Below are 18,294 nucleotides of genomic sequence, written 5' to 3'. Positions count from 1 at the left end.
TCTGCAGGCATGCTGAACAATAGCAACAAGAATGCTGTGTACTACCTCTATTTGTTTTAAGTTTCACTCTGAAGGTTCATTACAGTTAGTTAATCAATTCAGAATTGGGTTCTGAGCCTCACTGCACAGATTGGACATAATGGGACAAATCTCAGCAGGTACAAGTTGCTACAGAGATTTCCACCAGCTGATGATCTGACCCAATGTTGTTGTTTTTTATGTCCAATAATAAGGAAATATATTATTGGACTTGTCTCTACAGATTCCGTGATGTCTGTAATGTGATATTTTCTACTAATTTAATATAATGCTGCTAAATATTCCCCTGCCCAAAACCCCAGCAATGAGCAAAAATGTTTCTTTGCGAGATTAATGCTGACTGCATAACTCTTAGCAAGGAAGTCACAAAATAGAATAGAGCATTTATTTTTCCATTGTTTTTCTTAATCAGTATACAAAGACATGCTACAGTTCAAAAAGTTCTACAGGAAGGTTGACTTGGGTCAGACTACATTTGGGGAAATGTCATCTTTTTTTTTCTTATGTAAAAGTAACAGACACCAAGGGGCTTTGTTAAATTATAATAAATCCTAAGCATCTATTTTCTAAAGAAAATATTATAACTTATTTCTAGAGACATTTCTCTGTCATTGAAGTAGCTAGTTGACCTAAAGATTAGATTTCATTTGAGAACTAATGAATTAAAATGAAATAGTTGGCTTTTGATTAAGGTGGCTTAAACAGAGCAATATTCCATACCAACAGATTTGTTGTTAGGCTGCATATTTTATGATGGTGCTGGCATAGCAGCACTGTTAATCCCATTACAGAACATTTGGAGCTGTGAAACCAATATTGTTTTGCTTCATAAAACACAAAAATCCACAGCAAGTAAAGGGGAGAGCAATAGAATTGGAAGCTAGAGGTAAACAAGTAGAAGGTCAGCAATAGAGACTGAAATTCAGCCTCACCATTACATGGTCTGTGTAAGAAGAGTGTAAGGAGGCTTCTCACTCTGTTGGCCTCAATCATTACTATAATTACATGGCAATAGGCACTCCCTTGTTCATGCCATTAAGTGGGGCTCTCCATTTCCCCCTTAACGTCATTCCTGCGCAAAAAAGCAGTCAGACAACCATAGTGATGGTTTCATAGTGATGGTTTCTGATTGCTGGTGCTTTAAGACACTAAAGAGTTCACAGCAGAGATATGGTAATTCAGACTCTTGTCCTGTGTTTTATTTTCTGAAACATAAATTTTAAGATGACAGTAAAATTTATTACTAAAATATATTGGTGATGAGCAATGTGGCTTTGAACTCTTTTATTAGCTACCATGTTGCAGCCTTTGCTTTTCACATAATGACAAAGTACTGTGTATGTTATAAGCAATAGAAAACAGGTTTGTAATGTTTACATTTATCAACATAATAAGATAGTTGCTTACAATCCCAGAAACAATTCATATATATATATATTAACTGTTCAATAAATACTATTTCAATTAGTCTTATGACACAAAGTTATCTTGGTGCTAACAATAGCAAGTAGTGCAAAAATATTCTATTTTAAACAATGTTTTTATTATAACTTTACATATTATATCACATACAGTGAAAATATATTGTTGTCAAAAGTTTGGGTAATTTGTAGCTGTTCTTTTGACTGCTACATTCACCATTCATTAAATACCAATGCCATTTCTTCTTTTGGTTATGTCTGTTTGGAAGGGATTGGCAGTTTAGGCATATCCGGAGAGTCTTTTCTAGTGGCATCCATTATGCATATGCTTTTTTACACTGAGGTGCAGGACACCATGATTATCCTGATGGGTGGGAGTGTGATGAGTGTTGCCTACGGCCACTGCTGATCCAGCTATCTGTATGTGTGGAATAGTAATTTGTGATTAGCAATGCCTGACTGATTGTACTTTATTGGAAATCATGGCTATCAACAGCATGGTTTATTGCATAGTTTAATTTTACCTATGCATCTGCAATTGTGACATCTAAATATAAAACATAATTTTGTTTAAAGTAACACATCTTAATGGACATATTTCTCCTTCACCTCAAGTTTGCAGGCTTTCAGTATTGTTTGCTGATCTTTATATGGAAGTAATACAGTAGGCTTATGAAAGAGATGTCTTATACTCTGGAACATAATCTGGCTAGTACTCAACTTGATTCCATCTCATAAGGAGCTCCAAAGTCAAGGTCATGCTGTTAAGGATGCTCTACCTCATGTACTTAGAAACTAAGCCTGGATCTCTCTGGCTTATAGATCATACCTGTTTCAGTGATCTGTGAATGATGTCTCAATCTCTGAGACAGCGAGATCTGTGCCTATTGGTGGCCTTTACAGGTTAGGACCAACAATTGGAGATCTGTCTGGATGTGGAAGAAGAGCCCCTGTCTTCTTGTCGGTCTTTGTTGTTAAAGAGGAAAGCTTCAGCATGATGCACCAGCTGCTTCTTCTATGTGGTCATTTTCTTCCCTAATCAGAATGATTTATATAGCCTAACCTGATCATAACATAGCTCAGAATTGTGCTCTGCACTCAGCTACTGTGTGATTGCAGGTTTGTGGGGAGGTTTTAGGCAAAAAGGGAATTCAGCTAACAGCGGTACATATTATATAGTGTGTAATCAGAATATGCCAGAATATAGCCATTAGTGTGACTTTCTGTCTGTTGATCTAGCAACAAGCACATAACATCTTTATCTGTAATCATATATGCATCTGTGAATCCTCACAGTGCACACAGCCTTCAAATTGCAGGTCACTTACAGCATGCATCATGGCACTTAATATTTATTCATGCCACCCTCTGTTATTTGAAAGTTTGAGTTTACAGGTTCATAGATTATAAGGGACCATTATGGTCATCTAGTCTTACTGCATAACATAGGACACAGACTTTCCTGCATTAATCACTGTCTGAACTACAGCCTGTCTTTAGAAAAACGTCCCATCTTGATTTAAAGATTTTCATTGATACACAGTCCACTGCAACTAATGGGAATTTGTCCCAATGGTTAATTACCTTCATGGTTAAAATTTTGTATTTTATTTCTAGTTTGAATGTATTTGGCTTCAATTTCTAGCCATTGAAGCTATCTTTGTCAGCTAGCTTGCAGAGTCTGCTATTTTTAAATATCTGTTTCCCATATAGGTACTTAATTACTCTGATTAAGTCACCCCTTAACCTTACCTTTGACCAGCTAAATAGACTTAAGGAGCTCAATCTATCATAGTCAGGCATGTTTTTCAGTCCTTTGAACACTCACCAGTTTATCAACATCCTTCTTGAATTATTGACACTACACCTGGACACAGTTTTCCATAAACCTATGTTGATTGGTATTAATTGTATTACCATCCTTTAATTTCTTTATTAATCAAATCCTGCATCAGCCATTCTATTATTTTGTCCAGGATTCATGTCAGGGTGACAGACCTATAATTACACTTGTCATTCCATTTACCCTTGCAAAATGTTGACACGTTAGCATTCTTCCAGTCCTCTGGAACTTCCCTAATGTTCCAAATGTCCAAATCAGCATTAATGGACCAATGAGCTCCTCATTCAGTTCTTTGTATGGAAGTTGCCAATTAAAAAAAAAAGTCTTACTTTCAGAGATGCTGTTTAACATCTTCCTGAGTTACTGTTGCAATGGAAACTGTTTCATCATCATAGGATATGAATAAATATGCTTCCCTCCCCGAAATACAGAACAGAAATATTGATTAATCATTTCTGCATCATTATTGACAATTCTACTATATCCATTAGCAATGGACCTATGCATTTCTTAGAATTGCTTTTGTTCCAAATATGCTCAGCTGTCCATATGTGTTGTATTATTTTTTTAGAAGGGTCTTGTGTGCCTGAATTTTGCCATTCCAACTCCACCTGTGTGTATTTTTCTCCTTCAACAAACAGCATTGTGCTATATCTGGAAAAGAGTGGAATTTATTGTACACTATTTTTTGTACTCAAAACCAAAATCCATCTCCTTCTGTGATAGTCTAACTACTAGTAAATACATCATCATGAATCTAGAGTGACATGCACCCATTCCTTCCCATCTGGAGGAGTGGATTGGTTTATGGGTACTGAACAAATTGCAACAAAATATCTACTATTTACTTGCTTTGTGACAAGCAATGTGTTATGACTGGGCTACAGCATCATTTAAGTAGCAACTTGCACTGTCTGTTATCTTGTGTTGTAGTCACTGTTAGTCTGTCAGTGGTGGCATAGGATCTTTGTTCTTATGACAATATACCCTTCCTCTGCTGTACCTGTAGGACAGTGTTGTGACCTAAAACCTGTGGTAAACCAACTTGAGCAGTCCAACATATTTCTGGGAAAATGGCTCCTACCATTTGCCAATTTTGTATGAAGAAGATCTACAGTACTCAGCAATGTGTGGACCATGTAGTAGGAAGAGGGCCTGAAACAAGCCCTTGTATTACAGGACTGAGGTCTGGGCTAAAGTAATGGTCAAAACTTTTTGATATAAAGCAAAGTTAAGTTGTGAGCAAGAAGAAGACCGTGTTCACAGAATCTGGGCTAATACTGCAGAAACACACATTCCTAAGTAGTGATAGGCACAAGAATATATTTGCAAACACATTCCAGAAAGGTGGTACCGGAACACCTTGATACCAGCACATTCCCCAAAGATAACAGAAACACACTGACCCATCCTAAAGATAAGGTCAGGATGACAGCATGGTGAATAAAACAATGTTTTAATCAAACCAACAGGTACAAGGTAATGGGGTGGTGGTTAGCTATACCAGAGGGTGACACCTAACTGCTTCAGAGGTGTAATACGTAATTTGTTTGCATCTGTGTATTAAAGATGTATCTCAAAGGCAATGTCTTTGTCTGGCCAAGGGGAAAATGAAAAGTCCTGCCATTCACTGAGCTGGTCCATTGTCACAAGCATATATGTGTTAGTGTACCTGTAACCATTGAGCTGGGGCATTAGCACCGTGCTTCATTGGCAATAAATCTAACCAAGTTCCTTTGCTAAAAAACAAGTCTGTGGATTTACTAGGCAGTTCAGTCACAACCTGCTGTATGGGCTATCTGACCAAAGTCAATACAGCATGCAGAGAGAACACACACATGCAGCCAAACATCTAACCATACTGGTGACCACCAACCATTAATCTGGTAAGTAAGGAAACTGCCCTCTGCAGAAATCACAATCTAACATGGCAAAAAACTATGTGTTAGGGAATCCCCTTAACCCCCTCCAACCGCACCTGCTCTTTGCTCAGAAATGCCTATCCATCCACTTTGCTGCTGTATATCGTTAGTTCTCCAGTCACATGTAAAAATAAAATAATGATCTCCTATTCATGCTCAGTATGGACAATAGCACACAGACTGTATTTGTATTTCCGCTAATCAGGGGCGGCTCTAGGAATTTTGCCGCTCCAAGCACGGCAGTCAGACTGCCTTCAGCGGCTTGCCTGCGAAGGGTCCGCTGGTCCCGCGGCTTGCCACCCCAAGCACGCGCTTGGTGTGCTGGGGCCTGGAGCCACCCCTGCCGCTTATGTCCACTGCTGTGCCAGGTTGAATTGACTTTCTTCACTTGCTTCCACAATAATCAATCAATTACAGGATCATGTATTAAAGCTGGATGCCAATTATCATTTTCAGCCTAATGGCAGGTGAACTAGTTAATGTACCCAGGAATTTTAAGAGCAGACCCACATATTGCAGTTAGCCAGACTAGTCTTTGTATTGTTCAGGCACAATTGTCAAAAGAGTTTTTCTAGCCCCATACCTTAGCATGAACAGTAACGGTCTTGTCACTGTCTGATTTAATAATTAATGTTCAAATCTTTCAGTCCTTCCTCAGGTGAAAACCCCACTGAAAACAATTGTAACCTCTTGAAACTGCAGGATGATCCACTTGTTTATTGACCGTACATCCATTTCTATGATACCTTTCGGATCTTTAATAACTATAGTCAGGACCTGGGGGTTTTTTCGCAGCTCATCCTAAAGATGGATATTTGCCAATTTGAAATCATGGAGATGAAAGAGGAGGACGAAATTATCAGTTATATTACAAAAGTGGGATCCCATGTGACTGAAGTGGATGTATGGCTTTAGACAGGATGGCAGGATTTTGCCCAAACTGGGGAAGAGAGTGAACTTTGACATTTCATAGAAATCACTGCTGTAGGTATCCTTGTAAAGTGTATGTTGTCAGGTGAAAGCTGATATATCAGTTTGTCTGTATATTAAGGCATCTGAAAATCTTTGAGTCCAGTGTTTTAAAACATAATGAAATAAAACATATATCCCAAGATGGAAATAGCACATAAATAACAAAAATCAGTGTTCATTATTTGCAAAACCAGGAAAAGACAAACAGACCTTTGAACCACAGAAGACATACAGGGCACCAATTATTAAAGAGACTAAATAGATAAATAAGTGAGAATATAACTCAGAGTATCAGGGACTAAAATGTACTAAACTGCACAAGTATGCAATAGTTTCATATGACATGACAACCTCATATGTTTTCCAAGAATTTCTATTAGATGGAGTTATTTTTTTCCCAATAATGAAATATTAGAGAGCTCCCTAACCCAGACTGTGTATGAGGGAGGAACTGCAGATTTCTATTTTCACAAAATAACTTTTCTAGTCACTAAAATAGTTATTGCAACCTATTTCCTACTGTTAACAGGTAATACCAGCTTATCCACCACCCCCTAAAATAACCAAGCTTGGAGACAGAAAGACAGCAACACAAAGGTTTTGAAGGAACACTGAATATGGTGTTCAAGAATACAGGTATAGAGGATGTGTGAAACGTTGGCATGTGGCTTTTTGCTGTGTTGCCAATCTAGTCTTAAACAACCACTCTGAAGTCCAGAAGTAATTGTTTAATATTTGGTTCTGGAAGAATCAGAACTGTTAGTGAGAGAAAAAAATTGGGAAACATGGAAAGAGTGTCAAACCCAATGTTTTATATACCATTGCAAGCTTTCCTGTTCAATTTTTTTTTGAACACTGGTGGTGATTAAAATTCCAGTCACGTCATTCCAAATATCCTAATTACAGAGATGCTTTTCATGACAGAGATTTAACAAAAAAATGTAATAATAGGAAATCTAATGAAAGTCTGTTTTGATAAAATAAGGAAAGTCTGTTTCATTAAGCATTCAAATACCTGTCAGAGTTTAAATTACCACATTTGTCAAAATAGCAACAGTTTACTTGCTAATGATGGCCAAAAGCTAGGCTGTGCTGGTCAAAACTGTTATTCAGAGTGCGAATATTAAAGGGTTATGGCAGTTTCGCAACTGAAGTAAATAGACTAACATAATACATGTAAGACTTTATGATATGCATCAACTATATATTGAAATGTAGAAAGAAAATATTGCATTTGATGAAGTAAACAAACAGAACAGTGCATAATTATTTCATACAGGTCTAGTATTAAATTTAATCAGAGTAAGCGTGTAGGCTATAATTTGATCTGTTCAAACCTGTAACTACCAACACATATTCAAGCTTTACAAATACAACTCCTACATGCTTCTTTCCTCTATTTTCGCAAAAGGAAAACAAAACAAAACAAACTCAACAACACAGAAAACTATGTGAGTTGAAAACTACTCAGTAAAACTTTGCCAGATAAAGGAGTCTATGTCTTTCATAGATGGATGAAACTGGCCATCTGGCAAATAGAATAAATGTTCTGTGAAGTTCATTTTGATCAGTGTGTAGGGAAAATATAGTAAAAACCTTTTAACACTGTGCAATAAAAAGAAATTAAGTATATAATGATTTATTGCACTGTAGTTCAAAGAAGGAAGAGAGTACATGTTATAGTTTTGAAGATGCAACATTGTCAGTGATCTGTATTTCAATATGAAAGAAAAGGTTTAGGAAATTAAGTAGGGATATTTTGTATGTATGTAGTTGTCAGTGGAGCCCAGAATATTACATATTGATTATTATAGTTTTAAAAGATTGGAAAAGAACACCTTAATTTACATCTTAGTTGGATTGTTTAGTTAATTATGCTATATTCTTCACTTGAGTTGTGAACTCCATTTTCATACCAATATTAATAACACATAGTTCTTGATTATGTGATTTCCACTGGGATACTGCAAGGTGAATACGCACCTGTAATTTATTGAACGGTCTGTGTATGTCACTGCTTCTCACCAACTCAGCGATTCTTTGGAACAAATACTTCAGTGATAACTAGGGCTGTCTAAATTAATTAGTTCTAAAGTATCAGCTGAAAAAAATATCTACAGGGATTTAACAGATATATATTAGAAAACTCTCATAATTTTATAACATTAGATTAAATACAGTCAACAAAATGACACTCAAAGACTAAACTAGTAAAGATTTCAAATAAATTCCCTGATTGCAGACCATTACATCTGGCCTCAGAACACTGTACAGCAAAGCTGTGCATCCATCTGTCCTGCTAGATATGCCCACCAACAAAAATCAGAACATGAGTTTCTCAAAATAACTTTCTTAGAATCGTACAAAGTTCTTACCAAAAGTGAATAATATTTTAGTGCTCATCCTCAATGTAAAGGCCTTTTGGAACTTAGCTATCATGTACCCCTCTGCTCTCATCATTTTTTGGTCCTTCTCAGTCTTTTCCTTTCAATTCAAGCCCCATGCCCAACCATTTCCATTATTTTCTTCTTCCCACATGATTTTTGTGCATTCTTCCATGCAGATATTTATGCCTGGCACCATGTTTTCCATGGTCCATTATGCATTCACTTTAGTAAAGTATCTCCTCAAATCCTGTTCCTTCAAAAAAGTTTCACAGAATTTGGTCTGTAATCTTTTAGTTTAATTTAAACTTTTTTGAGACTTTGTCTCTTTGTTGCATACTAAACATTAAAAGAAATCGGACTGTTGCTATTCTGCCTCTCTATACCCTGGACTTCAAAAGCTAGATCTCTTTTGCACTGTGACTTACTGAAAATATCTTGCAAAAGGTCACTGTGTGGCATTACAAAGCATTGGATGTTAATAGTCTGCGTTTTCAAAAGTAATTATAATAGTATGCCAGACTTGTAAATGCAACTACTGCACATGCAGCTCATGCTTTTGCATTTGCAAATGGCCAGTTAGATGCATGAGCAATTGCTTATGGGGATAATTTATATTCTCAGTTAAGCACACAATTGCACTGGGGTAGGTTAGAAAAAGCAGGTCTTTTATAAGAGATGACTGTCATGATTCTATAGGGTGATATAATCTGAAAAAGATGGACGATTTCAAAAAATTAATACTGGACTGATACACTTCTTAAATGTTTCTTCATATGCTGAAGGTGTACAGCCAGATTCAACCCATTTTTTAATTCAGTTGAACTTAACAGAGGAAACATCAGGAGTGAATAATTTCCATCTCAAGATAGCAGTTATTTAACTGTGCATAAATACCATAGATGTGATTTAAACAAATCTTAGATACAGTAGATTCATAACATATAATCTAAAAAAAACCAACCCACAACTGTAATTTCCTCTCTCAATCAGTGTACCGCTTTATTCATGAGATATGAGACTATGGAAAGAATATTAGACAATCTTGTAAGGAAACATTGTTTATTGGTAAAATCTCCTTCTGGTTAAATTATTCATACCATAGTGGTAATTTTAAATGTATGCCAATTTTCTTAGATAACTAGTTACCCTTTATATGTGTGCTATACAAGGTACTTCCTGTAGTAAGAATTAGGATATATGAGGGAATATTACAGATACTGAGGTGACTATCTGGTTATTTTAGGTATAAATAGCAAGTTTTTAGCACCACCACTTGCCCATATATGGTAGAACTGACTATACATTTCAATTTACAATGCATAAAAATGCTAGACAAAGAAACAAATTCCTGCCCAGAGAACTTGCAATGTGCAGGCATGATCAGGTACAATTCCCCAAACCAATGTATTCTGGCTTGTCGGTGTTCTCAGTGAGAGGTTCCGTGGAATGGTTGTTTGTAGAATTTATTTTGAAGAAGCAGAGGGAGGGAGCTTAAAGAATATTAACTGAAGGTTTTATCTAAGTGCAGAGAGTGGGATAAGAGAAAGCAAAAAGTTGAGAGTGGATGAAAGAGACCCCGTGATCAATCAGGAGAGAAGCAAATGGGCTGAGAGGAGAATTTGGAGATGAGGGCAGAGATATAATAAGAATAGAACTGTGGAAGGTAAACTTGTGCAGCAGACTTTCTGAAGCTGATGCTGCTTCTTTTGACGTCAGTGGAAGTTTTGTCACTGACTACAACAAAAGTAGAATAGAGCCCTCTGTGTTCTAACCGCAACCTTGAAAATTTTATGTGTGGTTCATAACATCTGCTTCAATGAACAGCAGCTGGCTAATAACTTGCCAAAATATCAGCTGAATTAGAAAGCTGTGAATCATTGAACTCTACCAATTACATGCTCAAAAGATTCCATGAAAATCAGAACTCTATGTATATAAGTAGAATGTAACAATCATCCATAGCCCCACTGTCCTGAGAAAATGAAACACTATTAGTGCATTCTGAAGTCCATGCCATTACTTTCCTTGGTAATAATGGTAAAGGGATAATTCTGGGCCCTATGCTTCTGATTAGTTTGTGGTGGATAAGTTTGGGCCATCTGTTGGAATATATTTATTGCCTGTATTGTATAGTATGAATTTTAATTTGTTATACAGGTGCCCAGTGTTTTGAACGGATGTCTATTAGTAATTTTATAAAATGAAATAAATAAATAATAATGTCTCACATTAACATGACCCTTTGAGAGATCTTTCAGGACTTAATCCTGCAACATATTGTTCAGCTCTTGGGGGCTGCTAAACAGCCTCTACTCCAACTGAATTCAGTATCCAAATAAATAAGAAGAAAACAAAGAAAGAAGTGGGACCGCTAAACACTGAGGATGGAGTAGAGGTTAAGGATAATCTAGGCATGGCCCAATATCTAAACAAATATTTTGCCTCAGTCTTTAATGAGGCTAATGAGGAGCTCAGGGATAATGGTAGGATGACAAATGGGAATGAGGATATGGAGGTAGATATTACCACATCCGAGGTAGAAGCCAAACTCGAACAGCTTAATTGGACTAGATAATCTTCATCAAAGAATATTAAAGGAACTGGCACATGAAATTGCAAGCCCATTAGCAAGAATTTTTAATGAATCAGTAAACTAAGGGTTTGTACCGTATGACTGCAGAATTGCTAGCATAGTTCCTATCTTTAAGAAAGGGAAAAAACGTGATCCGAATAACTACAGGCCTGTTAGTTTGACATCTGTAGTATGTAAGGTCTTGGAAAAATTTTTGAAGGAGAAAATAGTTAAGGACATTGAGGTCAATGGTAATTGGGACAAAATGGTTTTACAAAAGGTAGATCGTACCAAACCAACCTGATCTCCTTCTCTGAGAAGATAACAGATTTTTTAGACAAAGGAAACGCAGTGGATCTAATTTACCTCGATTTCAGTAAGGCATTTGATATGGTTCCACATGGGGAATTATTAGTTAAATTGGAAAAGATGGGGATCAATATGAAAAGTGAAAGGTAGATAAGGAACTGGTTAAAGGGGAGACTACAATGGGTCATACTGAAAGGTGAACTGTCAGGCTGGAAGAAGGTTACTAGTGGAGTTCCTCAGGGATCGGTTTTTGGACCAATCTTATTTAATCTTTTTATTACTGACCCTGGCACAAAAAGTGGGAATGTGCTAATAAAGTTTGCAGATGACACAAAGCTGGGAGGTATTGCTAATACAGAGAAGGACCGGAATATCATACAGGAAGATCTGGATGACCTTGTAAACTGGAGTAATAGTAATAGGATGAAATTTAATGGTGAAAAGTGCAAGGTCATGCATTTAGAGATTAATAACAAGAATTTTGGTTATAAATTGAAGACACATGAGTTGGAAGTAACAAAGATCGAGAAGGACCTTGGAATATTGGTTGATCACAGGATGACTATGAGCTGCCAATGTGATATGGCCATTAAAAAAAGCTAATGCAGTCTTGGGATGCATCAGGCGAGGTATTTCCAGCAAAGATAAGGAGGTGATAGTACCATTATACAAGGCACTGGTGAGACCTCATCTGGAATATTGTGTGCAGTTCTGGTCTCCCATGTTTAAGAAGGATGAATTAAACTGGAACAGGTACAGAGAAGGGCTACTAGGATGATCCGAGGAATGGAAAACCTGTCTTATGAAAGGAGACTCAAAGAGCTTGGCTTGTTTAGCCTAATCAAAAGAAGGCTGAGAGAAGATATGATTGCTCTTTATAAATATATCAGAGGGATAAATATCAGGCAGGGAGAGGAATTATTTAAGCTTAGTACCAATGTGGACTCAAGAACAAATAGATATAAACTGGACACTAGGAAGTTTAGACTGGAAATTAGGCGAAGGTTTGTAACCATTAGAGGAGTGAAATTCTGGAACAGCCTTCCAAGGGCAGTAATGGGGGTAAAAGACATATCTGGCTTCAAGACTAAGCTTGATAAGTTTATGGATGGGATGGTATGATGGGATAGCCTAATTTTGGCAATTAATTGATCTTTGATTATTAGCAGGTAAATATGCCAATGGTCTGTGATGGGATGTTAGATGGGGTGGGATCTGAATTACTACAGAGAATTCTTTCTTGGGTGCTGACTGGTGAGTCTTGCCCACATGCTCAGGGTTTAACTGATCGCCATATTTAGGGTCGGGAAGGAATTTTCCTCTAGGGCAGATTGGCAGAGGCCCTGGAAGTTTTTCACCTTCCTCTGCAGCATGGGGCACAGGTCATTTGCTGGAGGATTCTCTGCACCTTGAGGTCTTTAAACCACGCTTTGAGGACTTCAATAACTCAGACATAGGTTAGGGGTTTGTTACAGGAGTAGGTGGGTGAGATTCTGTGGCCTGCATTGTGCAGGAGGTCAGACTAGATGAACATAATTGTCCCTTCTGACCTTAAAGTCTATGAGTCTATGAGGAGTGAACGATGTTGAACTGCTCCTAGGCCGGGCGTGGCACCAAGCAAATTGGCCCTCAATATGTAGCATATTTTTACGTGTCACAAATTGGCTGGACATTGACTGTCTCCTACTACTGTATCTCCGTGTATATACATGATTCTAGTTGGGTCAGATCCTTGTGGTTCAATTAATTGCCTCAGTGAGAAGGCTCTGACCAAAGGAATTCAGGCATCTGCTATATAAATCCCCCATTCCATCTACAAGGATACACCATATAGTCTATATCTTCAAAGTGTGCAGTCTGAATTCACTGATCTCATTCACTAACTATTCCCAACAGATATTAATCACATGTACAGCATACGCACAGTGCTATTTTTGAAGGATGTTGTCACCTTCTTTTTTGTCTCTTTTTCAGGTTATTACCAGCATTGGCGAACTAGCCTGCATTATTATCTATCCTTATATGTCCTTCCCAAGCCACCACAATACTACTTCATATCTGATTTGATTCACCATTCTTAACTTTTAGCTTTCAGTATCGCCAACTTCAAAAAGTTAAAAAATCATGAGTCAGATCCCCCAAAATCTTGAGATTAGACCAAAAATCATGATAAAAAAATTATATTGTGTTTTTAGGTCAGTTTCTTGATTTTTGAATTTCCTTTGCCCATCCTCAGGGTGTGTGCATGTGACAATTAGTTTTGCCCATTCTCCCACATGTACTGGATAAGATGTTTTTTTGTCCCCTGTTGCAGGAGCTCTCACCCCCACATCTGCCCTCAATTCACCCTCCCAGCACTTCACCCTCCCAGCAATTCACCCGTCCACCGTCAGTTCAGCCTCCGCCCATCAGCCCTCACCCTTCTCACTTCAGCTTCCCTGCAACCCCCAGCCTCACCTCTGCTCCTTAGGGTTCTTCACCCTTCCCAGGCCTAGGAGGGCTGCAGTAGGGTCCCCTCTCCCACTTCCCAGAATGGCTGGGGCTGACAGCTGGAGCCCTGGCCAGGCCTGGGGTGGCTGACAGGCTTTCAAAGTAAAATTAAGCCTCAAAATGTCAAATGTCAGGATTTTATGTTTTCAGTTGATTCAATTGCTTATTGAAGGATTGGCCCGCTCCCCTTCTTTGTATCTCAGATGAAGTTTTTCTTCCTTGCTGGGGTGTAGCCATTTGGTCTCTTCCCCCTACTTGTTAGCTGGATGGCTTTATTTATCTGATATGTAAATGAATTCTCATTGTTTTTCAAAGTGCTTTGGAATTAACTGCCTGGTGGAGAAACCCCATTCTTTTGTTTACAGTGGGGTAAGTCCTGTTTGACTGGAAACATACTTGTGCTGTGGCTGAAAAATAATCTTGACATTTGAGAGTTCTATCGCAAGATCACGAGTGAGGTTTAATTTTACTCAGAAATTGCAACTCTCATGATCAATTTGCGAGAGTCGGCATGTCTGAGCTTTGCTACAATCACTGTCACTCACATGCAATTCAGAAATCATGTGTATGTTTTCACAATCAATTGCCAAGGGAGCAGACATGTACCATTGCCCATCTCATTTGCTTAATTGCTTCAGAAGAGGCCTCTTACTGGAATTGTAGGCAACTGCTGCTACACTGCTGTGTTACATGTCCCAACATTCTTACACAACAATATCTCATGTATTTGCCAAGTGCATGTGTGACAAACAGGGGGATGCTGTCTTTGTCAATTGTTAATGCCATGTCTGTAGCTGCACTATCATGGTGTGTCTGTCCCATGAATGGAGGTGAATATTTCACCATAGAGATCTGTCTGGTTAGCAGACCCAACATACTAACCTAGAGAAAGAGAGGAGCTCTTTCTAATAGTTGCCTAAGAGCCTACACTTATGGGTCATTAAAAGAGAATGTCAATGGCCTTAATGGCTCTAGGCCACTGTCCTGGGGATGACAGAAATCAGTTTGAACAGGGTGGGTCAGCTTTGGAGGATGAGATGGGGAGACTCTCAGATACATAGGAGCTTTTCTAGGAGAATGTAAGTGGGTTCTCTTCTGGTCCTGTAATTTATTAGGAAAGGCTACTGATGTAGCTTGTACTGAGATGTAACATTAGATAAGATTACATATGCCAATTTCACATATGTTATTGTAAAATCCTTCCCCCTAGGGCTTAATTTGTGCCAGGGCTTTCCAGGACTGAGCCCCGGCACCTCTAGGTTTGGCAGTTCTTAGTCTTGGCACTTCTGGGCTTGCCGTCTCAATTATGAAAGTAAAGAAATTGCCCCAGCACCTAATTGCTTAAGCCCCGGCACTTTTTCATTACAAATTAAGCACCCATCCCCAAACACACACACCCCGCCACACACACCTCAGTCTTTGTTCCAACTGCTAAATAAAAATGCTTTGTTTTAAGAAGGTTGTTGGTGAAAATCACTGGTCCAGGGTTCCTAAAAGGAGGTAATGCAGTTGACCTAAACACAGCTGAACATGCAGGGAGCTAAGCAGTTGGCATATAGAGTTGGTATGCAGATGCCAGTCTAAGAGTGGAAAAATTGTGAGAGTCCACCCCAAGACAGGAAGGACAAGAGGTCTAATACCAGTGTGGGGTTGCACACAGAGACCAGAACAAGTACAAAGGTGCAGCTAGCTGCAAAACCAGGACAGTATGGATTAAATTGATTGGTCTCCTTTTTCTGTCACCTTTCAGTAGAGTAATTGAATGTGAATGAGTGATTGATGTGCAAAAAGTGCAGATTCACACATATATCTTGTTTATATGCTATTGCCTCTTTTCAAGGCCTGTGTCTAAGAGGGTTTGGAGTGCTCAAATATTAAGTATCTTTTCCCATTTACAACACTGTCTTTGCCAGGTGCGTTTTTTCAATATACTCATTGACATTCTTTGCCAACTGGCAACTTTCATCAGAGTCATTTTTTACAATTTGGCTCTGGCTGCAAAAGATGTGGTCAGAACTTTTTAATGGTCTGTGTATCAGGGACATCATGAAAAAAGACACCTATTGCAATGTTAATCATATCAGTTTCTGCTAAACAATGAACAAATAAGATAGACATAGTAGAGTGAAGATAAAAAGAGGGGCTGTGACGGGCTGGATCACAGAAACCCTCTTGGGAACTGCCAACTGGTGTGCTGAGACTACCCCTTAGCCCATTTTCCCTGGCAGCTAGGGATTTCAGAACCCTGCCTGGTTGTGCCCAGGGCCGGCTCCATGCACCAGCGCAGCAAGCAGGTGCTTGGGGCGGCCAAGGGGAAGGGGCGGCACGTTGGCCTCTTTGGTGGCAATTCAGCAGCGGGTCCTTCGGTCCCTCTCAGAGGGAAGGACCTGCCACTGAAGAAGAAAGCGGTGCGGTGGAGCTACGGCCGAAGTACCGCCGATCGTGACTTTTTTTTTTTTCCTCCACCACTTGGGGCAGCCAAAAGCCTGGAGCTGGCCCTGGTTGTGCCAGACACGCTTGCTGGCCACAAACACAGACCCAGGTCTGAACTACGTCCTCCACAAGCTGTAGGCTAAACTGAAAACAATTTAAGAAGTGTTCCTGTCTCCAACACCCAGATGCCCAGTTCCCAAAGGGGTCCAAACCCCAAATAAATCCGTTTTACCCTGTAAATTAATTACCCTGGGTTAATTAATAAGTAAAAAGTGATTTTATTAAATACAAAAAGTAGGATTTAAGTGATTCCAAGTAATAACAGACAGAACAAAGTGAATTAACAAGCAAAATAAAATAAAACACGCAAGTCTAAACCTAATACTGTAAGGAAGTGATTACAGATGAAATCTCATCCTCAGAGATGTTCCAGTAAGCTTCTTTTACAGACTAGCCTCCTTCTAGTCTGGGTCCAGCAATCACTCATACCCCTGTGGTTACTGTCCTGTGGTTATTGTCCTTTGGGGTGGAGAGGCTATCTCTTGAGTCAGCTGAAGACCAAATGGAGGGGTCTCCCAGGGGCTTAAATAGACTTTCTCTTGTGGGTGGAGACCCCCCTCCTCTCTCCTATCCAGAATTCAGCTCCAAGATGGAGTTTTGGAGTCACATGGGCAAGTCATATGTCTATGCACGACTGAGTTCCTTACCAGCCAGGCTACATTCCTGGGAAAGCTCAGATGCGGATTGGCATCTCCAAGTTCATTGTTAGCATAAGTGTTTCTTGATTGGGCACTTACTGAGAATAGTCTTTTCTCAGGAAGCTGACCAACTTCTTCACTGAGGCTACTTAAAATTAAACAAGTACATAGCCAGTATTCATAACTTTGAATACAAAAATGATACATGCATACAAATAGGATAAATATATTCAGTAGATCATAACCTTTACAGGGATGTGTTACATGTCATATGTAGCATAAAACATATTCCAGTAATGCTATATATACATTCAGAAGCATATTTCCATAAAGCCTTATGGTGTGCAATGTCACACTTGCATCTTCTACAAAACAAATTAGTCCCCAGGCACATGCTAATGCAGAGTCCTAACACAACTTAGTCTTAGACCAAAGTCCTGGCACTTCTGGTAGTGGCAGACCATAGTGCACTGCTGCACAGTAACAGCAGCCTTCTTTGCCTAACTGGCTAGGAAACAAGAAGTCAACACATAGTGGCGGCGGTTTTGTTTACTTATAGTTATTTAAAAAAAAAAACCCAGCATTTATTGTTAAAGTTCCAGGTTCTTGGAAATAATTAAAATATAAAATCTGTACCATCACAGCCCCCCACCCCTCAAAAAAACTACTAACCCTATCCCCACCTTAATAAATAGTAATAATAATTATCAGCATCCAGCTCAATTACAAGGTAGAAAAAAATGGATAAAAGGTACCCTCCCTTTGCCAAGAAATCCAGCCACCCTTTACCCCTCAAACCCCCAAAAATTCAGAGAAAACTGATAAGCCTTGCAGTATACCTTGAAGGTCAATACATTCAGTTATTTCAGACCATGAGGTGGAGTGAATTCCAAATAATTCAATGGTCTCTCTCTAAAAGAACCCTACTACCACCTCAGTCCCTTATATATCATGGGACTGAAAGCTCAGCTGACTCAGCTGATCAAAACTGTGGCAGTTGCACAGGAGCAGAATATCTGATCTATAGTCCAAAACATCTCTTTAAACTGCACCCAGAAAAAAACCAGGAAGCTAGAGCAGGGTATGGGAAACTAATACAACGTACTCTGTCAGAAAAACTGCTTAGCAAGTGGGCTGCTGCACCAGCTTGAGTCTCCGCATTAAAGTCAAAGCTCTGGGCAGAGTGCATTGTTGTAATAAAAGTTTGC

At 38.8% G+C, this 18,294-nt stretch overlaps 1 long non-coding RNA gene across 1 annotated transcript; it reads right to left on the bottom strand.

Annotated features, from left to right (window-relative positions):
• Positions 1 to 1,701: 1,701 nt before the first annotated feature.
• On the bottom strand, positions 1,702 to 14,048 carry LOC123365771. The gene is made up of 3 exons (XR_006577745.1): positions 13,923 to 14,048; positions 8,181 to 8,311; positions 1,702 to 1,878 (listed from the first exon to the last, which is right to left on the bottom strand). It is a non-coding gene; the product is annotated as an uncharacterized LOC123365771 (long non-coding RNA).
• Positions 14,049 to 18,294: the final 4,246 nt, after the last annotated feature.

The sequence above is a fragment of the Mauremys mutica genome, chromosome 3 (genome assembly GCF_020497125.1).
Source record: "Mauremys mutica isolate MM-2020 ecotype Southern chromosome 3, ASM2049712v1, whole genome shotgun sequence".
NCBI lineage: Eukaryota > Metazoa > Chordata > Testudines > Geoemydidae > Mauremys > Mauremys mutica.
This window is presented reverse-complemented; position numbering and strand designations above follow the sequence as displayed.